Source organism: Pteropus vampyrus, unplaced genomic scaffold (assembly GCF_000151845.1).
Source record: "Pteropus vampyrus isolate Shadow unplaced genomic scaffold, Pvam_2.0 Scaffold182, whole genome shotgun sequence".
NCBI classification, from domain to species: Eukaryota; Metazoa; Chordata; class Mammalia; order Chiroptera; family Pteropodidae; genus Pteropus; species Pteropus vampyrus.
Window position 1 is genome coordinate 882535 of NW_011888963.1, and position 7874 is coordinate 890408.

Sequence of the window (7874 nt, forward strand, 5' to 3'; positions counted from 1 at the left end):
TTTCTCTTGGGTATATACAAAGGACTGGAATTGCTGGACAAATAGTAACTTTATGGTTAACTTTTAAAGAAACTTGCAGGGCGGAGAATAGGTGAAAAAGGGGAAGGACTCAAGAAATATAAATTGGTAGTTACATAGTCATGGGTATGTAACATATAGCATAAGGAATATAGGCAATAATATAATAACTATGTATGGCATCAGATACTTACTAGATTTATCTGGGCAATCATAAGTTCTATAAATGTCTAATCAGTATGTTGTACACCTGAAACTAATATAATATTGTATGTCAACTGCAATTGAAAAATAAAAAAATTTAAAAATAGGCAAAAAATGTAGAATAATATTAATAGAGAAAAAGAAAAGAAAAATAAATTTTCATACTGTTTTCCAAAGTGACTGGACTATTTTAAAATCCCACTAGTGCTGTCTGTGGTTTCCAATTCCATCAAAATTCTCACCAACACTTGTTATTATTTGTTTTTTTTTTTTTTTTGTCAGCTATCCTATTTTTCCATCTATCCATTAATGTTTCCTTCTTAGTGAGTTCTTATTTTAAATCCACATTTCTTTTTCCTTAACCATTTCTGGGTGAAGTTTGTGTCAAGTGGCATATCATAATATTTTCATTTCCCTGAAGAATAATGATGTTGAGCATTTTTTCATGTGTTTGTTAGACATTTGTATATATTCTTTGTACAAATGTCTATTTAGATTCATTGCCTGAACAATCTTTGTATTACTGAGCTGTAAGAGTTCTTTATGTATTTTAGATCTAAGTCCCTTGTCAGTTAAATGATATAAAAATATTTTCTCTCATTCAGCAGATTGTCTTTCTACTTTCTCTGTGGTGTTCTTTGAAGCATGAAAGTTTTTTGGTTTTTTTTTTTTTTTTTTGATGAAGTCCAATTTAACTATATTTTCTTTAACTTTTGCTTTTGGTATCATATCTAAAAAGTCATTGCCAAAGCCAAGAACATAAGAATTCACCTTCATGTTTTTTTATTAACAGTTTATAGTTTTAACTCTTACATTTAGGTTCTTTGATCCATTTTGAGTTTTGTTAAGTGTAAGGTAGGGGTTTGACCTCATTCTTTTGCAAGTGAATATCCAGTTGTCCTAGCACCAGTTGTTGAAAAAAACTCTTCATTCTCTATTTAATTGTTTTGGTACCCTGGTGGAAAATCAATTGACTATAAATGTGAGGGTTTATTTCTGGAGTCTCTGTTCTAGTCTATTGATCTATACATCTTTCCTTATATCACTACGATATTGTCTTGCTTACATTTGCTTTATGGTGAGTTTTCAAATCAGGAAGTCCAAATCCTTCAACTTAGTTCTTTCTCAAGATTGTTTTGGATATTTTTGGATCCCTTGCCTATTCATATAAATTTTAGGATCAGCTTGTCATTTTCTGCTAAGAAGTCAACTGGGATTTTGATTGGATTGTACTGAATATGTCAATTGATAATATTGTCTTCTAATTCATGGACATAGAATGTCTTTCCATTTATTTATGTCTTAAAATTTATTCCAACAATGTAAGCTTTCAACGTACAAGTCTTATACTTCTTTCGTTAAATTTATTCCTAAGTATTTTATTATTTTTGATGTTATTATAAATGAAATTTTCTTGATTTTATTTTTAGATTGCAAGTATATAGAAATTGATTTTGTATATTGATCTTGTGTCCTACAAACTTGCTAAACTTATTAGACCAAAAGTTTTTTTTTTTTTTTGGTGGATTCAAATTTTTTACATACAAATTGTCAACTGCAAATAAGCATAATGTTAGCTATGGGTTTTTTGTAAATGGCCTTTATCAAGATGAGGAAGTGTTTTCTATTCCTAGTTTGCTGTAAGTTTTTATTGTGAAGGTTTGTTGAATTTTATCAAATGCTTTTTCTGCATCTATTGAGATAATCATGTTGTTTTAGCCCTTTATTTTATTGATATGGTATATTATTTGATTTTCAGATGTTAAATCAATCTTACATTACTGAAATAAACTCTACTTGGCCATGGTGTATAATCCTTTTTATACATTGCTGGGTTCAGTTTATTAGTATTTTTTGTGTGTGAGGAATTTTTGTTCATAAGCTATTGGTCTGTAGATATTTTTTCCCCCCTCTGATGTTATCCTTGGTTTTGGTATCAGTGTAACACTGGCCTCATGAAATGATTTGGAAAGTGTTTTCTCCTCTTCTACTTTTTGGAAGAATTTGTGAATAATTACTAATAATTTTTTAAACATTTGGTAGAATTTATCAATGAAGCTACTTGGGCCTTTGTTTTTCTTTTTGAGTAGTTTTTTGATTATTCATTCAATCACTTCTCTGGTTATAGATCAATTCTGATTGTCTATTTCTTCTTGAGTCAATTTAGGAAGCTGTGAATTTATGAATAAGTAGATCATAAATCTCCATGAGAGCAGTGGCTGTTTCTTATATTTAGTGTATAGTGCAAGGCTTAGATCCTATAGATGCCCAATATGTGTTTGCCAGATTAAATTAATAAAAAATGAAATGATTTCTGAAAATAATGTTTTTACTATGTACTACTAAACGTGTACTCCTTAATATCCCTCCTAAAAAATTATTTATACATCCCACAAATACTCAGTATGTGCCCATTATGTGCCAGGCACTAAATAAGGAACTGGGGTCACAGAAGTGACCTGGAAGGACACAGGCTCCAATTTTGTAGATCATCAATCCTTAAACAAAGAGTCATAGGGATTATTAGACAAAATTGGGATAAGTGGATCAATGTGCAGTACATGGCACTAGAATATCATAGAATAGGGGATCCTTACTTAGTTTGTGGAAGGTTTCCCTGAGGAAATGACACCCTAGCAGATCCTTGAAGGAAGGAAGGAGTTGCTATGTTAATGTGGTCTCTTAGAATTTTTGCTCATAAGCTATTGGTCTGTAGATATTTTTTCATAAAAAATCCACTGCACGGTGGATTTTGTGTTTTAAAATATTTAGTTGCTCTTGCCTTTAGAGAGGCATACACTTTCCAGTTATCTACGATGCTTATCGCCTTATTCTGACTTGTTACCTGCTTGTTCCCCATGGTTCTCTGAATACGTGAGTATTGATGTAGACCCTTAGTTCTTGATTTTTTTTTTTTTTAACTCAATCTATGGTAAGAAATGTATTCTACATCTCGGTCCAGTACACACATATATATGTATGTATAAGAACCTACCCTCACTACTGATCTATTATTTAAAAATCTCTGATTATGGTCCAACACGTTCAGTTTATTTCATGGAACAATAATGGGCTGTAACCTGTAGTTTAAGAAAAAACTTATAGTTTGAGAACCCAGAGAAAAGGCTAAGTCAGGCTAGTTTTTCATTGTACATTGAATAATAATCAGTCATCATAAAGAACAAAGAGACATCTTTTTTCCCATCCCACCTCTGAAACTCTGAGGTCAAACTTACTATAATTCTTGTCCTCACCGACAATTTCCCATAAGCTTAACTACTTTAACTTCTAGAAAGCCACAGCATAGGAAATGATAAGCAACAACTAGACCTATTACCCTACTCAACTGTACATAACTTTTCAGAATGCTCTTTTGGTTGGATTTTCAATACTCTCATCTTCATACTGCAAATCCAAGTTTAAAAGAAAATAAAATAAGGAAAATAGAACACCAAGCAGGAGAAAAGGAATGATAGAATGAGAAACTTGGCCGAGGCTTTGGAACAGCAGGTTCACCTCAATGAAAAAAATTGTTCTATGGCATCTAAAAGGTTAAGTATTAAGTTTCTGAAATGGGACTTGGAACGGCTGAGCTTCCCTGGGGGCTGAAGTAGAGGCAAAGGCACAGAGGCAACACAAGTGAGATGAGTCTAAAGTCTAGAGATGCAGAGTTTGTGGCACATTACAAGGCCCAGATGCCCATCAAGGGGCACTTTGGGCAATGCTAAGGCAAAAATCAGCAGGTGATCCTGTCTCTCTGGGAGAAGACATGATTCACTTCCACTCTGAATAGCTGGAAATCTTTTTCATATGTCTGTCCATCCTCCCATCCCCACCCCAACCACCCCCTATTATTGCATTATTTAATGGAATTAAGAAAGCTGGCTTAACAATGAGGTATCATTCAACACACTCTACTCTGAATACAAATTTTAAAAAGTAATATTTGGAAGGGACATTTTCTAGGCAGCTTTAGACAAACAAAATTACTTAATGACCCCTGTGGAAAAATTATAGTAGGTTACAAGAGTGGAGGAAGCCATGGTAATTTGGAAACAATATATGTTTCTCTAGACCTAACTAATAGAAGACACTTGATTTTGTTGGTGATAATCGCAACATTTCCATGATGAAGTAGGCAAAATGCTCTCATGCTTAGAATTTTATCCAGAATTGTTTTGACATGTTGCCTTTTCCTTTGCTGGTATTCTAGAGTCAAAGCACAGCATTTCTCTATAATTCTTGCAACACTTGTATGGAATTCGGGATTGTTGAGACTAATTTAGACCTCTTCCCAAAGAGTCAGTTACTGCAAGTATCAGAAGGACCTTGGTATATACAGCTTCACCTATACTATGGTAATAATTTCTGCTTAGTTGTTTATATACTACACACACACACATATATTTTATTTAAAAAATTCTGGTCATGATCCAATAAGTTGACTTTATTTTATGATACAATAATGGGCTATAACCTATAGTTTAAGAAAAAACTTATAGCTTAAGAACCCAGAGAAAAGGCTAAGCTAATATGATATATATGCATATATAAAATTTTTTGTTTGTTAGTTATTATATATAAATATATATGTGTGTATATACACATAAAATCTCAGCGCTTTCCCTGAAGTGTATGTGAGGTCCTACTTGACCTATTTATATGACTACAGCAATCTGTTAAGTTGGGCTCTCTGGCAGCTTTCCTTGGATTTCTGGAGTTAAGTTCATCTGTTTTTGCTACAATCTGTTTAATATTAGTATGGCTTGGAAATGTAAGTTCAAAATCCAGAATAAGTGTCCCCACTTATATCTGGGGACACAATACCCTTCCTGTGGCTTTGTATAACCCTCCTATAGGTGATGTGTTTTGCTATATATGGCTTGAGACTTATCTATCATTGTTCTCAGGCAGTTTCTATGCCTCATTAGTTAGGATAATTGAGAACCAGCTGGATTTGTAAAACAAAGTCCATTGACTTAGCTTGAAAGTCTCTCATTTGTGCTACACGGGATGACTTTAGGAAGATGGTATTGGTAGCAGACCAAGTCTTGTACCCAAATAGCCTAATGGCTTAGCTACTTGACAATAACTTATATGCTCTGCAGTGATGTCTATTTGTGTGGGGTGAGGCAAGATGCTGTCTAGCTGGGACAAATTGGGCCCCCACTCCTGGATAATAAACATATTTGTTAGATTATTGTTATAGAAGTTGTTTAAAAATTCTTCAAACAAGGGGTAGAGGGTGGTGCTGAGTTGCAGGCATAATGCCAAATGGGTCCTGACTTCTCCAGCTCATAATTTCCACAGTTGGCTACAGCTGAAAGTCCACAGGGATAGAAGTAGAGATAAAAAATGTTGGCTGCTTGGACCACTCCTTCCTGTTATCTCATTCAGCGCACAAAGTGAGAGAAAATCTTATGCAAATCCCAGACTTTGGAAGCCACAGGAACACAGGCTTTCAGAGTCAAGGAAAACCCGCATCCAGGACTACAGCCTTAATGTACAAGCTTCTCATTCATTCCCTGACCTTCTCAACCCTAAAAATAGAATATCCCATAGAGAGCAGTAGCCAGAGATATCAAGCCAACATCCTAGGGGAGATCATGCCTCATGACAGACAGATTCATAATGTCTGAGGTCAGAGGGTAAGCACCTAAGACAAGTTCAGTATGTCCATCATACTGAGCTTCCATCTGTCTACCCCGTCCTGTCACTTCCATGTCCCTAGCCACTGTTTAGACTCCCCTTACTGAGCTCCTCTCAGATACTCTCTTTTGCTTATTCCACCTCACTACTGCTCTTTGAGTGGTTACTGGTGACTTACAACTTTACTCTTTTTCACCTGAATATGCAAGTCCTCAGAGTATAAAATTCATGGGATTTGGAAAGAGGCAAATTTGAATTTGATTTTGGCTCTTTTGCCTATTTGCAGTGGCAGCTTAAGCAAGATGCTTAACTTCTCATCTGTCATCTTTGCATGATGGCTAGAGGAATTAACTCATTCCTTCATTCAGTAAATGCTCATTAAATATCCTAAAGTAGGAAAAGCACAGCGCCTGGCATGTAAGTACATGATAAATAGTAATTGTGATTATGATGAAAATAATAATAGAGATAGAACCAATTTTAAACGCCAATCTAAACTGGGTCCCTCTCGGAAGCTAAGCAGGGTCAGGCCTGGTTAGTACTTGGATGAGAGACCACCTAGGAAGACCAGGTGCTGTAGGTGTAAAAAAATTTAAAAAACAAGGGATTGTAATTTGACAAGGTCCTTGCAAAGTGTGAGGGCAAACAAAGGTTGCCTCACCTAAAAAATAATAAATAAAAAAAAATAAAACTGGGTCTCACATTCTTGGCCACCTCTTTCTGAGCTCAGTAAATATCGATCTGTTTCTATGGCTTTCGTTGGGCCTGGAATTTCTAGTTCATTCTCACTATAGATACCACTTTCTATTTTTTTGGCTTTGCTCTTGCAAAGATCTCAGGTCTTTTTTCTCTGGATAATAAAACCATCTATGAGAATTTAAACCTCTTCACAAGGTTCATGTGTCAAGTAACTCTACAAGAGTTCCTGTGCTGAGAAGAAGTTGGATAACATCCTGAAAAATTTCCACCTGCCATATGGTGTGGCAAATGTCAGGAGGTAATTGCTTCCTTCATTACAGTCCAGCTGGCTAGGAACCTGATGCTACCTCTACAACACACAACCAATGGCTTAACTACACTCAGGCCTTCAAAAGCAACTACTTTGAATGTTCTGACCCCACAAATTCTCTGAAGTCTCCACAATCCAACAGAGCTTCGGTTTCCGGAGTTCATCCTGCTCGGTACAGCTCTCTAGTTTTATGTTAATTGTGCTTATTCTTACTGCTAGCTCTTGGAATTGGTTCTAAATTAATTAATGTTCCTAGTACAATGGCCAAATGATTGTTCCCTTAGTATTTGTGGTTAATAAACCCCAGCTAATAATGACAACTTAAAGGAACTTGTTTATAATTATTTATGAGTATTTTGTCTACCTTATTTTTTTATGTGGAACAATATACTAATTACATTTTTGCTGCTTGTTCTACAGCTTATTTGTCATTAAGTGACAGCTTCTACAACATGGTTATCTAGAAGGCATTGTCTTTCTTTAGTTGAATATATTGTCTAATTTATTAACCACATGTATGGACGACTGGTCAAATTAATTGCTTTACATAAGAGGCCTTATACAATAAGGTTTTTATTCAGCTTTTTTTTTGGTCACATCCTTAGATTTAGGTAAGCATAACGTAGTTTATCCTTAACCTCTTGAAACTTTCATTTACTAATTGTCTTGTTAGCCATTTTGATATTTCTCCCTGAAATTAAAAATTCAGATTTCTAAATAGGATGGAATGGTCATATGAGAGAGGACTGGAAAGAAACGGTAAATCCATGCCCCAAAGAGGCAAACCCAGCAGTGCCAGCGTTTCTAATTTTTTAGAATATTAGTTAAATAGGTACTGGAAGTCACTAAAAATATCAATGGACCAGACATAATGCAAGGAAGAGCAGTTTACTATCCTGATTTACTGTCTTAGGGTTTTTGTTTCTATATTCTTTACATCGTAAAGGCCAAGATACTTTGACATTGAAATCTATGCTATCAGAGATGACTGAAT